This window comes from Lepisma saccharinum, chromosome 5, assembly GCF_977018435.1.
Source record: "Lepisma saccharinum chromosome 5, izLepSacc3.1, whole genome shotgun sequence".
NCBI lineage: Eukaryota > Metazoa > Arthropoda > Insecta > Zygentoma > Lepismatidae > Lepisma > Lepisma saccharinum.
Window position 1 is genome coordinate 6,191,036 of NC_139233.1, and position 17,197 is coordinate 6,208,232.

The 17,197-nt window shown below is 37.3% G+C and overlaps 1 protein-coding gene across 21 annotated transcripts in view; it reads left to right on the plus strand.

Moving 5' to 3' along the window:
• The window catches only part of sls (sallimus), an 854,140-nt gene that overhangs the window by 360,216 nt on the left and 476,727 nt on the right, over window positions 1–17,197 (plus strand). The gene's annotated exons all lie outside the window — the stretch shown is intronic.

Consider the following 17,197-nt stretch of genomic DNA (forward strand, 5'->3'; position numbering starts at 1 on the left):
CATAATTATCAGTGGTGGCTGGTGGCTCTGAAGTTAGGTGAAGGTCTAGTATGGAAAACATGTAAAACACCGTTCTTAATTTTTTTCCAGTGAGAAAATGGGGTTGCTAACAAAAGATACACTAAATCATAAACATGATTCATATTTCTCTTAAAACTGGAAGAAGGAAACAACATGGGTAACAACACGAACCAGTCGCATGCTGAAGGGGGAGTTGGTGGGGGTCATAGCCTCCCCTCCTTTGTCTAAGTATCCTTTTTGAAGAAATGTCAAAATTCAGGAAAACGTGGCAAAATGAGGGCCGACTACTAAAAAAAGTACACATGAACTCCCTTTTCAAAAATCCTGGGCATGCCACTGATACACACTCAGTTCAACTCTTCGAAGGCGAGTGCAGTAGGTTGCTTTGTCTGCCCGTAGCTCTGCAGTTGTGTAATGGCCAAGCTCGCAGCGCAAGCACCTGAATACCCACCACTGATAATTATCAAAGTTTTCTACATTATAAGAGTCAGTAATTTCATTCAAATAGTAATTTCATTCCTGATATACTAAAAAGGTTACTGTGCTATGTGACTTGTCACATTATTTCTATTGGTTATTGAAAAACACACAGGAAATATCAACCAAGCATGTTGATATTTCAGAAACATTTCATGCATTGAATCATAATACCAACTGAACTACATCCAAGATGGTGTATTTTTTGAATACATGGGATATCAGAGTTGCCTGATCTTCCTGTTGTTCCTTTAGTATACCCCCATTTTCCGTAGTTATGTAAAATCAATATATATTGGCATCAATGTCCAGAATAACTGCTATCTTTGACATGGCTTACTGAAAGCTATTCTTTGTTTCCTGTTGTAAATATGAAAATACCAACTGTGTTAAAGTGGTTCATAGACAAAGTCTACAAACAGTTAAGACAACAAAAACACTTTTTTTCTTCTTCCCTTCTTCTTGGCTATGAAGAAATGGTTTGGAAACAGTCCAAGGATAAAACATAATGTTGTCCTGATTTGATTGAAAGTATTAAAAATACTCTCTTCCTCCTCAAACCAGAGAAAGTTTGGTTATATTAAAATTGTTAATTCAAGCATGGGTATGAAAACCTACGGAATTTGCATACAATATTTTGAGTTGCCAAGTCGTCGTGAACTCTGAAATTTCTTACCAGCAGTAAAACATTTTAATGCTTGGTGAAGGTAAGGAAGAAATTGTTTACACATGGCTAACACATGGAATCTGGTTTGTGGAAATTACAATCATTAGCATGCATAAAGGCTGGGACAAAGTGCATGTAAGCTGGTGTCATTTTAAGGTGAAAGGTGAGAGTAAAAATCAAGTGAAATTTTACCAATCTTCCAAAATGGATGAGTAAATTTTGGCATTTATGTAGTGCTTCATTTTGCAGAACATGCTGGAACTGAGAAGTGATTTATGGAATTGATGATGTGATTTGTGAGTCTATCATAGTTTGGTGCACAAAATTGGGCTAGTTGGTTTGAATTATGTTATCAGTAATGTTTTGAATTTACTGTCGCTAGGTATATGTATGTATGTAGTACTTGGAACAAGTGTAATGTGACTTTGAAGTCCAAAAATCTATGTATTTTTTATAAACTCCATGGTACAATCAACCTGCCGATTTTTATATTAAATAATAAAATGGGGGAGGGGGTTATGCGATGTATGTGCGTGTATATATATATATATATAATTATGACTAGGGCCTGTCAATAGAATTTTTTAAGTAGTTGATATATGATCTGCACATGGAGTTCCATCACTGATTGTATTTTGCCACTTCCCAGACTATTCATGTTGGATTTGTCATTGCAAAATTCATTTGCCTACTCACTGTAGATTTGCTAGGTGACCTTTTCAACTCTACTATAAAACAATTTGCACATTCAAATCACTCAAAATAGCATTACTTTTGTAGCCCCAAACTCCCACGTTAAATTATTATTCTCATTTGGAGAGTAGAAGTACGTTACCACTGTTATTTTGTTACGTGTATTCACTAGAGTACTGCATCAGACCACTTTCGCTCACTCAAACTCTTTTGAATCTCCCACACTCAAGTGTGCTATGCTTGAACGTATTGCACTCGTAGTGCAATGATTGGCATCGTCCTGTATTTCAGATCCTAATAAGCAACACTGTTTACCTAAAACCCATACATTGAAGGAAAAAAACACTATGCAATTACAATTCTAAGTAATAATTCTGTATATTATGTAAGACTCAAATACAATATATATGAAAGTATGCAATATCTATAGATCGAAACGTAAAATGGATACACATGCTGACAGACCTGCCTAAAGAATTACATATATCGTATCACAGTGCAAGAAGTACGTGTACATCATTGTTCACTTACCGAAAAGGATAATCATATTCTGCAAAATAATAAAATGCAGTAATATCATTCAATCGAACATCATTTCAATGTGAAAATAATCGTATAAACATAAAATGTAAGTCTAGGTAGTTTCATCTATTTCATTTAACGTATCTCAGTAAGATATACAAAACTTCATTTTATCATGGAGATGATGATTATGTTAACTTATTTTCCAATTTCACTTCGTCTTTTCCTTCACGGTCCATATTTGAGAGCCCACTACCATAGACAAATGACGGAAATACGTGCACTAATAATAGGGTTCGAGAGTTTGAGTGTATTTCTCTCGAGCGGAAGAACTATCAATTCTATGTGCTATGTAGCATTACCCGTACGAACTATTAGCTGCTCGAGCGAAAATCGCTCATTGCAGCACTCTAGTGTGCACCTATTGACAGTACGTACAACAATAGTGTGTGGCTACTTTGGTATAACAGGTCTTCGAGCCTTTTAGAGTGGGATAATATAAACACACACATTGTACTTTGATTTTGCAATGAAGAAATACTGACTGTCTCTGCATTGGGATCAAGTGCGAAATCTAAGATAAACCTAACTAAAATGCAAACTAAGACAAATGTGAAAAATAATCTGTTTCTACACATGAAATTATTATATATAATACATTTTTGAAGTTCAAATACTTACATATACAGAAGACTGCATGCTTATTTTAATTTGTAAAACTAATTTTAATTTTTAACAGGCAGGTGTGCAGATTTATGTAATTATTTATGTTAACAATTCTTGTGATTGAACAATAATGATGTTAATATGGAATGGAGGTAAAAATAAATACTTACTCTTATTAACAATTTGTTAATAATCTCTGACTTTAGTCTTGAGATTGTTTACACCACAACACATCCCTAGTCACATATCCAGTGAGAGCATGGGGAATGGGTACAGCCCCATCCTCTTCTGGACCAAGCTTTCCTAGTGACAAGACTTCCAATGTATGGTAAGACAGTAAAAATAAGAGTATTTATAAGAAGCATAAGCATGTACAGAACCTCCGATTGTCGGGGGGGGGGGGGGGAAGTCTTGAAGGTTCAGTTAGGCAGTAATTTATCCACCCCCTCCCCCCATATTCCCTCAACAACCCCATAACATTTTTGACGAAGGCCCAATTTTTGGTTATTTTGGTTCTAAATTTACCCTTACACCTTTCTCAATGGGAGCTTATACCCCCCACCTCCCTTCAGATAGAAAAAGGAAAAAGAAAAACTTAATTCTATCTCACTATATTATTGTATTGATGGGTATGAAACGGGGGAGTATATAGTGTGTGTCCAGACCCACCAAAAATCACTATATTACAAGAATTTCAACTTCTGTGGCATTAATTGTTCTGTCCCCCACCCCCTTTATTTTCACCGCTCTATGGCTGAGACTAATTTACCTATTAACATGACTTTCAAAACAAGTACACACAATTTATTAATTTTTCCATGTATGAGTAATTTATTCTGCAGCCACTCAGGGGTAGCAGAACTAATAAAGTGTGGAAGTGTTAATAACAAGAAATTTGCTAGACAACGAAGTGGGATAGTCCAATTACATACAGTAGGAAATAATGCACACACACCGTCCCACATAATTGTTTAGAACTTTCATAGACTTGAAAACACTTCATTTTTAAGAGTATAATAATGTTTAACAACTGTAATAGGAGCACTCTACACAAAATTTCTAAATGATAATACAGAGCATTCCCTGACATTCGCTACGAGACTCGGCGGCAAGCTGCCCGGCATCAGAGCTTGTCTTTCCCGGTGAACGGGTCCGCGACAGTCGCTAGAGTCTATTAAATTTACAGTTTTCATATTGTGTACTAACCTTGACTACAGAAGGTATTGAAAATGATGTCCCTCTGCTGCAACACATTCCTGGCATCTCCGAAGGAAATTGGCATTTACACGTGCAAGTTCGTCTACTGTAATTCTCCCGATTTCTCGTACAATACTCTCTTTTAACTCACGGATGGTGTGCGGCTTGTCTTTGTATACTTTATTTTTTAGATTTCCTAATTTTTCTTTCCACTTTTATTCAGAACTGACCCTGTTACTCTAAACGTTTTTACGAGGTTTAATATAGTGGTCCTATGTGGAACGAGAACACGAGGAAATTTTGTTGCAAAATGTCGTCGCACTTCTCCACAATTCCTCTTTCCGATGTAACACTCGACAAGATATATCCTTTGTTGTAATGTAACTTTTGTGGTGCCATATTAAGCCACAATCTTCAACACACGGTCACGACACAACACAACTTCCGAGGGAGGATTATACAGGAGTCAGTCTGCAACGTCAACAGAAAGGGAAAGAGAGCGAAAAAAAACAGACTGTAGCTTGTGACTGTCGTGGAACCATTCACCGGGAAAGACAAGCGCTGATGCCGGGCCGCTTTCCGCTGAGTCTCGTAGTAAATGTCAGGGAATGCTCTGTATTACTGGGGGCAACGGACACTTTGGCCCCTCAGCATGCATGCCTATGATAAGAAAGGAATCTGTAACTCCCCCTAACAAAAATCTGGTCGTGCCACTGTGCATCCTTGTCGATAAGCTTATCCACACTACATGTTGAGAACGATCGCCTTGATGACATTCTGGTAATCAAGGGGCCTCCTGATTGGTTCTATCCTCTGCAGTTCAGATTCCATGTAGGCATAGTCCTGATTAGCCTATCTGAGCATAATGTGGATTTAAAACAACTTCATGTCAAGATTTAAGGTTTACTTTGTGACTGCAAGCATGTACTGCAGAGACTTAAAAACACTGTAAAGACTCAATAGGAATTGCCAGTATAAAAATTAAAGATTGCTTAAATAAGTTCCATATTTAATGCAAACATATTGCTTTATATCAACTTGAATATCATTACTTCATGCATGAATTAAATATACCCAGTGTAGTATTTTAGGATTTCGGTTCAAATCCGGGAATTTTTCTAATGTTGGTAGTGGCCCCGGTGTACCCACCCAGCGTCGAATGACATGGGTACCTGGGGGAAACCCTGGAGGGTAAAGGTGGTCAGGGGCGTGATGCTGATCACATCACCTCCACTCACGACTGGATCAAGAAAGTGTGGGGCGTTTCCCCCACACCCCCTATACACCTTCATGAGGTAGTGCTAAGCAGAGGGGAGCACTTTACCTTTTACCAGTGTAGTATTTTAAAAAGATACAATGGGGCTTATTTCAGAAACTTTGTTGTTAAACCATAGTGGTAGTAAAAATGTCCCTAAGGGATAATAAATTGGAATTAGAAACTGTGAAATTCTCCTTTAACCCCCAGGTATACATTACCAACAATGGCATGATTTGTACACAGTTTTTTTTTAAATATTATTTTAACAAATAATATTCAATTTTCAAAATATATACTTTGTGAATATTTAACATTGTAAGTTCCAGCACTACTTAAACATGTAAATATTCTTGTAATTGTTACTAACTTGGTGTAATTATATATATATTGTGTGATAACCAGTGCCTATGGTCAATTCTACATTATGCTTCGACTTCTTACCCTTGATAGTGTGTTGTTGCATGGAAGAAATGAGTAGTTTACACTAAGGTGGATGAAGGATTTGCACATTTAGTAGTGTAGTGATATTGTAGTAGTACTCTTAATATGCAACATAATGAATGACTGTATATCTCTCTGCCAAAATATGCATGGAACACATAATTGAAAGCATGCATAATCGTGATAAACTCTGGTTTATTTGTAATACTATTTTCTTGAATTCTGTAACAGTGAGGAAAATCAATAAGCTTCCGTCTCCACTGATTTGGTTTCCATGGTTTCAGTTATTTGCGTTCCACCACTGCATTCATGATATAGCGGAGAATGAATAATTTGGTCTAGTTTTGCTGTAGTGCCTCAAACTGGGAAAGTTGTGTCTACAATGCACAGGCATAACTTGGCAGGCGCAAGGGGGCATTTGCCTCACCCAAAAAATTCTGGTTTATTATCATTTAGAAATGAGGGTACTTTTTTTTAAAACCCCTGGTACATGAGGAGCAAAGTAATAAAGAGTAATATTTGTGATTTCACAAATGTAACAGTTCTCCAATAATCCTGGACATTATTTTTGTGTGATGAAAATTTCGATTCTGCCCCCTTCCACAAAAGTTATGCCCCGGGATCCATTCCTCCCCAAGTTACATGCATGTTCCAGTGCATTATTTATAGGGGTGTGCTTTTCCTGAGAGATTGTTGAGATTGTTACTCTTTATATATCAGTTTACTACAATAAAACACATTATGTAAATTCAAAGTTAGTTAGAGGAACTTTGGATATTTCAAAACATATTCTTAACCATATTTTTCAATGAAGACCACAGTGGACCTTTGAAGTCATTAAAAAAAATACCACTCCTTTCCTAAAACCACTATATTGTGATAGTTTTTGTTTTATCAGAAGCCTATTGTCTATTCCCAGATATCTAGTCGCAATGAAAGCAAACCCCACGAAGATAGACTTGAATACTCTGGGAAAAAAATGTAATATTTTCAAAATGTGGAATATCGTAGTGGTTTTTTGAAAGGAGAGGAATTTTCTGAAACAACTTTACTGGTGCAAGCCAAAGGTCATAACGGAAGTGGTTATTAGTTTTTACCTCAGCATATAAATAGATGACTGACTCTGTTATGACATACCATTACATGCTACCAGTTAAAAATATATCACTGTTATAAATATTTTATAATTCTCAGTGTAGACAACAATAGAGACATATCTTGCGAATGTGATAGGTTGTATTTCAGACGTCACTATAAAGTAACATATTCATTGTTTTTTTTTTACTTGTGATACTGCCATGGTACTGCTCTTACAGTATGTTACTGCTATGCTGCAAGTGGGATAAATCTTTGCTTTTTACCATGTTTAAGGTAGGTGAATATTGGAAGTAATGGACTGTGTAGTAGGTGACAAGAGAGAAAGTCATTAATATCCCACAGGTTTTCCCATGATTACAGATGATGGATGTGCATCTAGCACATTGTTATGGTGTTGGGAGGGAGTTCGGGGGCTCGAACCAGTCTGCCGGCCTTCCTGAAATCTTTCATTTCAATTTACGAAAAAGCAGAAAGCTTTGTTATTTCTAATGCCAATAGCAGAAATGAAGTTAAGTTTGTTAGTATTCGAAAATAATAACCAAAGTAAAAACTGCACTACATCAAAATAATTGAGTGTAAAATACAGGAACCTGACTAAGTTTTCAGATTCTGTCATTTAATCCATAAAATAAATGGTTCCACAATTTTCAAAATCCAAAATTTAGAGTTCTATGTGAGAGGTATGTACAACTTAATAACAAAATAGAATAATTATGAAAATGATTTAATAATAATAATAAATAAATTGGCTTATTTTTATTAGTTTATAATAGTTATTGTTGCATAATAAGAAGAATCGCAATAAAAATTAGAATTATTTCTACTGTTTGGTCTGGCCCCCTTAGAAAAATTTCTGGTGATGCCCATGAACATTGTTCAAGTTGCACACAGTAATGTAAAAAGGAAAGCTTTATGATGCAGTTCAATTAAACATCTTCGAGCTTGAATCTGAACTGAACACATTCTCTGTAGGTTTATCTCAAGAAGGTAAGCTATAATATTTTTTTTTTTTTTTTTTTTTTTTGTATTTTGAAGGTTGTAAAATATAACTCAATTAAGTAGATTGTGCTTCATGTCAGTATAAATACGTACAAGTTTTAAATTGTTTCTTAACTTAAAAGAGTACAGACTTAAATTCATTGATGTGCACTGAGGAGCAGTGAGTGTAGCAGTGATAGATCAAGTGATGTAACTTCCCTATATTGTGGATGCTATGACGAAGTTACGGGAAATCACCCACCTTTACTGGAAAATTTCCAAATGCCACACCAAATTCATCTTAGTGCTTGTAAAGTATTATTGGCTATCACATAGTTATACTTGTTAATGCAATTATAATAATATAGTTTCAAAATCAAATATGGTGCATGGCACTATACTTTCTAATAATTTTCTATCTTCATGCTTCATAAAATATTTAAATAAAATAAAATAAATGGTTGTCCTGTTTTTGAACATTAACAGGCAGATTGTTAAATTTTAATGGTAGAATACAAATTTTATGGTAACTTCTAACAGTGCACATTCAAATAAAACATTCATTAGTATTTTTGTTAAAACAACAAGTGTTGAGGCATATATGTAAGTCCGGGGTCATTTCTACCCTGAAGATGAGTGACGTTAGCTTGCCTTTCCACAACTCGCCTCATTGATGGCCTGAAGGAATCTTTTCAACAAAATTACAGTTTTAATGTGATCCGTGCATTTCCTTTCATTTATTTTATTTTCACTTCAAGTTCTCATGTGTGGTGGTAGTGATGGAGTGGTTAACACAGCGACATGAGGGGTTCCGGGTCCGAATCCCGACCTGAGCATGGGTGTCCTTCATCAGCTTCATTATATAATCACTCATCCTCATCTTTGCAATTAACCCAAAGTGGCAGAAAACCGAAGTAAAATAAACTAAATCAACAACCAGAGCAGTGAACATAGCTCTGACCTTCTCCCTGGAAGAATTGTTATGCCGTCCTGATGTGTACCGGTTTTTGAGAAGGTGACATTTGTTTAAAACCAACTTTCCAGATCCAACCTGATTTCTAAACCCCTTTCCGATTTGTCTTTCCCATAACAAGCATACCCAGGCTTTCTTCCAGGGGAGGGAGACAACCCAAAGAAACGCATTTCTAATATTTACAAATTTTAAAATGACACTTTCATTTCCAACCAGAACAACAACTACAATGTTAATGTTTGATTAAAAATTAGCATTCACATGAGCAGTCAAAATCATTGAAACTATTACCATTACACAAAATTATGGGTAAGTAATTTTCCATAGGATCCTTGCCCCCTGCTGTATACGCCAATCATCATGCTAATTTTCCATTTGTATTTTGGAGACCATAAAAGTGTGTTTGAGATTGAGGAGTTTGGGGATTGTAAAAATGCAGTCACTCGTCTCAAACCACTTGAAAATTATCACATCGTGCTACGACGCCAGGGGTCCCGGGTTCAAATCCCAGCCTGGGCATGTACAATTGTGAGTGTCCATTCATTAATTTCATCATGTCATCACTCATTCCTATCTTCGCAAATTAGCCAAAAGTGGCAGAAAAGGCGAAGTAAAATAAAGGGAATCAATCAATCAATCAAACCACGTGAAAAGTCTGAGTTGCATAAAACTTAAACATATGCCTGAAGATGGGTTTTTCTTACCAATATATTAATCCATACTGACTGAGAGGGCCTCCCGATGGTGTAGGCCTAGTGGTCACTGCAGGCCGAATCACGCAGAACTGGATTTCCAGTAGGAATTCCCTAGTTGACGATGGACTGGCTATCCTCACCTCACACGATACTTGTTACCGTACTTGTCGGTATACTTTTCTTCCCGTAAGACATTCCGCAGAACAGACAATCTAAAGAGATGCCAGCCATCCTTTCAGGCCAGTTAGCCAGCCAGTCCAGCGCCATCTCTACTGATAATCCAGTTCCGTGTGAAACGGCATTACGTCACCTTGTAATAAAGAGGTTCGTTCCACTTTCGGTACCCTGTGGAGACACTGTGGTTCGGACCCAACTTTAAACTAGTCCAGTCCCAATTAGCCTATCTGTGCATAAAGTGGACTTGAAATTCAAACCCTTCCTATCAGAGGTTATTCCGTGGTTTTCTTCAGTCCCCCCCAGGGAATTGCTATTGAGGAATTATTGACACCCAGGTCGTTTTCTCGCACATCATGTCCCTTTCCTTCCATGCTATGAGTCTCCCAGTTGTGGTTAACAACAACCACATTTGTTTCATACATGTGCACATTGCAACATACTGTGAAGGCATATGAGGTACAGGTGATGCAGGGTGCAGTGGCGTCCCGTGGCCTCAAATTTGGCCAGGGCTTATTTTTTAAAGAATTTAAAATATAATGACAATTCACATGAATTACAAAAAATAGGCATTTTTTTCTTCTAGACTACAAAACTGGACTTACTTTTTTGAAAGAATTTAAAATGTAATGACAAATTACATGAATTACAAAAAACGGGTATTTATCTTCTTCTAAACTACAAAACTGGACTTATATTTTTAAAGAATTTAAAATATAATGACAATTCACATGATTACAAAAGAAACAGGTATTGTTGTGAAACATACCTTTTTACGAACGTTGACTCCTGTTCTTCTGCTAAGCAAATTTTGTTATTACTTTTTCGTTGAATCCCTCTATGTTTGAAATGTATTCTTTCTCTGTTGTAAGCAAGTGCCAAGGCATTTGGTCTGTATTGTCCCATGGCATTTCTTAAGCAGGTTTTAATACGCTTCAATGTGCTGAAACATCGTTCAGATTCAGCTGTTGCCACTGGAGTTATTAAAACTATGTTTGTCATTTTTACTGTTTCTGAAAAGGTACCCTCTAAATAATTTAAATAAAAAATGAATGCAATCTACTGATAGTTTGTTTTTCAACTCTTCACTACAATAAAGAACACGAAGTTCCCTCTTTAGTTTTCCCTCTTCTATGAAGGGATAATAAATCTGGGAAGATGCCTCTGTTTAAAGATTGTTCTTTTTCATTATAGCAAGTTCATGTCGACCACAGAATTTTAAGCAATCGATAATTCTATTTAATATATGCCTATTTTTCCGGACAAATTCATTGTGTCTTGTAATTGACAGCCTATGCCCTTCATCAATTTGTGTTCGAACATCAACCCTGCCAAACTCACTCAAACATAGCGAATGAAAGCCACCAAAACACTACAGTACAACACGCGAGATCGAACGCGACGCGACAAAACTAGCCCCGAATCAGCACTCAAATCCATTGCACTCTCCCCTCCTCTCTCTGCTAGCACGTGACCTTCACTGTAGCGTAGGTGGGTGTAGGCCACGCCTTCCTTTGCGACGTGCCCCGGAAAACGATAATTGACATCAATGCCGCTAGGAGCGCTGTCGTATCCATTGCAGCAGAGGATGAATTTACGTGGGTAAAAATCGCCTTTTAAAATACTGTGTGATAGTTATGCGTTATGGTGATTGATAATTACGTCAATACGTCCGTTTTTCTTTAGGGGCTAAACCCCGGAAGCCCCAAGGGACGAGACGCCACTGGCAGGGTATGAAATCAATACAGATTGGTGGGGGGGGAGGAACAGAGAGACACACACACGTGTTTATATTTATTATATATTTATATATTTTGCGGTAGCTGACGAAAGAGGATGAGAAATGGAGAAAAAAATAACAAGTCCAACTATAATTTCTGTGTTTGGTGTTTGCTGGGTTCAGTGTCCTTAGAGATGATGCTCTTTGTAGTCAGTTCTTTGCGTATGTCTTCGATGTTATTCCAATAAAGTATATTCGACTCCCAAACTAATTGTTTATGTTTGTTGTGAGAACAAAAACTCTCCCCGGAAATGTTTTGTGGGGGAATTCCCCTTGTCCCCCCCCCCTTGGGATTACGCATCCTGAGGTGATGTGTTCTGCACCACGCTTCGACCGTCTTTACGCCCAGTGTTGCTCCCAGGTACCCATTTAGTAGAGGTTGAGTGAACCCGAGAGCCAATACATGCAGGGATATTGCTGGAAAAAGATCGCAGCTGAAATCACTCGCTCCATATCTCCTGCGTGGTAGTCAACCGACTGGATCACCACGGACGGCTTTAAAATTTATGCAAATAACATCCCGCCTGGTTTGGAATCCCTGCTTGGGCATGGATGTTCTTTGCGAGTGTCCATTCATCAATTTCATCATATCATCACTCATTCTCATCGCGATTAGCCAAAAGTGGCAGAAAAGCGACGCTAAATAAAATCAAACCATATCAATAGGAGAAGGAATCAGGTAATTTTTCCTTATTTCAAATAACTCCTCCCCAAATCACCCATGGTTCTGGGACTTTCCAGTGCCTGCGAACTGAAGGAACAACAATATCAAGTTACAATACATAATTCTATTTTTGTGTGCGTCCAGTTGCTGACTAGTCAGCTCTTTGATGTTATCATGTCTTCAAAACACACATTCCATAAACAGTGCAGTGTGGTAAATCGGACAGAGCACAATATTTCAGGAGGCCGCCAACATTTCGCGCGAATTTTCTTCCGGTTGGCAAAATGACCTGGCACCATTGCAACCGGTACTGCAACTGTCTTTGTTCCTGGGATGAGCATCTTTTAAGCAGGCGATGCCAAACTCATCATCGCATTCGTCACTGTCGAGTGGAGAAAAATAGGAATTACGGTCAGGAGCGTGTCTCTGCGTGACTAACGCCAGAATACTAAAGTGAGCCAACAATCCTTGCATGATTCTATTTTTGGAAACTTCCCGGTGTCGACTTGCAACTTGAGCGCAGTGCAGTGTACGCGTGCGCAGGCAATGTGCAAGGAAATGCATTGTCCAGGTTGGCTAATAGCAACAATAAAATGTTTGTAGACCGTGACAGAAAGGTTCATTCTGCACTTGAAGCGTACATGGCTTTGTGCAAGAACATCGAGTGCCAAATTGCACAAAAACTGTTCAAGTTTTGTTCTGCGTCTTAGGTGTTCTGCCCAAATGAAATTATACCAGGGACGTCGGAACTTATTTTGGAGGGGGGCAGGTTTTCAAAGCTATCAACCAGTTTTTGCAATATCGTCCCCCATATATATTACATAAATAATAAATATATACTTACTGAATGAATATATGAATATCCACAGTGACGGTCTCATAAGGGAAGGCCCAGAGACCTCTATTACGGAATATTTTATTACTTATTAATTCAATTAAACGGGGCTTAATACATGAAAAATGAAATTTTAGGTCTTAGGATAATTACCGCAACTTTTCACCCCCGCCTGGTACTCGATCTTCGCATGCAGTGAAGCATGATGGTATTGAGGCATTCTGTTAATGATTAGTAGAGCCCGGAAGTTCAGGCATTTATTTTCGTTAAAATAGGCAGGCAAAAAGGCATTTATAATGTGGAAAATAGGCACTAAAAATGAAAAAAAGGCAAAATAAACCGAAAAAAGGCACATTTGGAAGTCGCTTACTTTTATCTATAATTTCTGGCAACATGTTAAAATCTACATTGGGAAGAGCATTTCAATTTTCTCCGTCTTGATTGCACATAACTACAAGGTGTTTTTTTAATTACTCAACATTCATTGATAGTAGTCTGTCAGAGAGAATGTTTTTCATAATAGAAAATGATATTTCTACTTCGACAGAAGTTATTGGAGCATACATAAAACAAGCTAATGTAGCTGGACGCATTTCGGTAACAGCATTTTCACCTTTTAGAATATCACAAATTGTTTTCAATTGTTTCAAGTCCTCATTTGCACTCACTACCCGCTTGCACTTTTCCGCAACAGCTGACCCCTTTTCTCCTGGCACTTCCATCATCTGCTGCATAGATTCCTCGTACATTTTCATGGATGATACAAGGTGTTTTTTTAAGTTCTGTAATTGTAATTGTCTCTGGGAATGCACCATAATGTGCAAAAATAAACTTGAATAGCACAGAAGTTTTTCACTTCACGAATTGAAGCCGCTTCATTTTCTGGAAGAGCATCTATCACCTCACTGATTTTTTCAAGGTTGTTAGCATAATATATAGCTGTTGATATCCAGGTTTCCCATCTGGTCAAGACTGGTTGCTGAGGTAAACTAAGCTCAGATAAAACTTCCTTATTTCGGGTTCGAGAGGGAGATTTCAGAAATATCTTCTTTGTGTTCGAAATCAACCTCTCCACTTTAGCAGTCAATCATGCACAAGGAAATGTTAACCGAAAGGCAATATCCTAACTGAGCATGAAATACATTTTTCTCACACTTTTCTCCTTCAGCAATGTTGAAACATGCATGAGTTCAATATTACTTAAATAAGGCGAAAATTATTCACATAATAAACGAAAGAAAAATAAATGCCAACAACGTTTTTTGGGAGAAAAATAATTTATATACACATTTTTTTTAAAAAAATGGTCAAATTTAATTTAAAAAGGCAAAAAAAAGGCATTATAATTAAAAATAGGCAGTGGGGTCCCAAATAGGCAAAATAGGCAAAATGAAAAGGCTTCTAAAACATTCGAAACAACATAAAAAACGTATATCCGGAAAAATTTTATCAATATATGCAGTAGATAAAAAAAAAGAGAGGCATTTGGCCGAACTTCCGGGCTCTAATGATTAGTAACATAACTGAAAACGCACTACTTTTAAAAGGGTGCGAAGTACACGTGCAAACGTATTGCGAAAATCCATGTTTCTGAAGCTTTCTGATCGATGTGTCAAAAAGAAAGTTGCCCGTAGCCGTGTTCTCATTTACCATTTCATCATTTTATAAATCTTCTATAATTTTAACAAAAACTTGGCATACTAAAGAAGAATTAAGATGAAAGAGAGTTAAAAGGAAATAATTTAATGATAGATTTAGTTTATTTTATTTCACTTTTCTACCATTTTTGGCTGATCGCGAAGGCAGTCGATGAGATTGGGGCAATATGGTATATTTTATTTGGTAAGCGCTATATTTTTCATATTTCAACATATAAAACATTTCTGATTGTAAAATGGCGTAACAAGACGATTCTTTCACCCTTTACTAATATTTTTAAATCCCAGGCTGCTATTCAGAGATTTTGATTAAGAAAAAAAAATATCAGTAATTTTAGGGTATTTCTAGGCTAAGTTTCGCAACGAAGTCTTTCAAATGTAGTACAATTTCAAGGACAATTTACTTTCTCTTGGTAGATATGGTTTAGCATAGGGCGGGAGCAAAAGTGGCAAAAAGTGGGGGGGGGGGGGGGGGGGCAACTGCACCCTAATCGCCGCCACTGCGCCTGATTGTGATAGTTTGTGATTTACGTTCGTAAACTAAGCCAATAAACTGACTTTCCGGAAAATTTATACCCGCCAAAGTAGCTCGTTGCCAGTGTGAACACCCGCACTTACTTACGTGGCGTTATTTGTTCTGTCCTGTACACCACGGTAAAGTTCGACCGGAACCTGATCCAATGTGACAGTAGCCTAAAACGGACAAAAATAAAATCGATAGTTTACATGATATATATTTTTGGTTCGTACTGATACACACAATAGAAAAAATCCGTATCTCATTAACGTTTACAATGATAGACTTTTCAGCCCAGCGATTTTTTTCTCCACAAGGTTATTATGAACCTCTGAGAAATTGACAGGCCATCTGTTCTTCTCGATAAATATGTTTTATATTTTATATTAATACATTTATTGTTACATTTGATACTTTCCTTCCCTATAAAGAATGTAGCATGATAATTGGCTGCGTATTTGCCTTTTATTTTCAAAAACCCATATGGGGAATTTCGTATCTACCAATACCCTCTCACTACTCCTAATGGACTCACCTGCATTTATCCTCCTTGGAACAATTGTGTAGCTTGTGTCTCACTAGTCGCGCACACGATTGAGCCTGAGCTCCTTCCTCAACTAACGTCACGATAAATGTTCTCGTTGGTAGGTTAGTTCTCTTAGCATAAGTAATACATTTTTTGTGAAATCCAGAAATATTGCAGTGCATTTATACTAAGAGAATCATACCTAACCTAACAACGAAGGCATTCCTCGCTGACATCGGTTAACGAAGGAGCTCAATCGGGTGTTCGACTAGTGAAACCTGTCTAAATTTTTGTTTCATTAAATTAAATCAGATTGTGTGTCAACGTCAGAAAATCACATTGCGAGATGGTTCCTGGTTTCCAAATACTGAAACGAGGTTTGCTGATGTGTCGCTGTTTTGATTAGGATTTTGATAAATGCATGTTGTTGACCTGCCGCGTTGAAGATTTTTTTTAGAATCTCAAACAGGAAGAGAGGTGGCAAAAACACCTGCGGGACTCGCAAAGATGTCATAAGTCGTCATTTCAAACGTTGGCCAAGCTCGCGTCGACATTGTTGGTAGACTGAGAGATCCACAGTTCCAAATTTAGTTGCGGTATAAAGATGCTAATTCTGGAGCCGACACTCATCCAAGCAGGATTGCCAACTTTTGTACAAAATAAAAACCTAGCACATTTTCTGCGTCCAAGATCCTCCTACTTTCTTTGTTTTGCTTCTGCTGGTGACTTCTGCGATTTGTTGGTCTTGACAATGTGTTGTTCCAAGTAAGCCATGTTCATTAGTCACTTGTTTGTTTCAGCAAATGATCCGAATCGTAAAAAGGCACCTAAAGCTGAAACACAATTGTTACTTGCATTTAACATTACGTATTTATGCTGTCCATTCAACTTCCACGATGATGATCAGCGAGATGTTAGAATAAAGAACTTGTTGTCTGAGGGAAGCTTTTAGACCAAACCAACACGGGCCCCATCCAGATTGTCGACAAGCATTCACTGCGCATGCGCTACGATCAGGCCGAGGCGACACATACCCAAGCGACAAGCGTACTTATCGTACCAGACCGGACGAAAGGTTGCATTTATTTTTGAAGGTTGGTTTCCAAGTCATACGTGCAGCGTGTCGAAAGTTCTCCAAGATTTGAAACATTGAGTGTCTCCAGTTCAAGACATATTTTACCATTATTATTTCAAAACACTGATATAGTAGTACACATTTATAAAATTTAATTATGCTATTGCTTTTCGGATGAACAATTTCTGCTTATACAAACATTTATCGTACTTTAAGAACTGAATTGCTAATTGATAAAGTGTTCATAGGCATCTACATGCAAGATGATAAAGTCTTTAATAT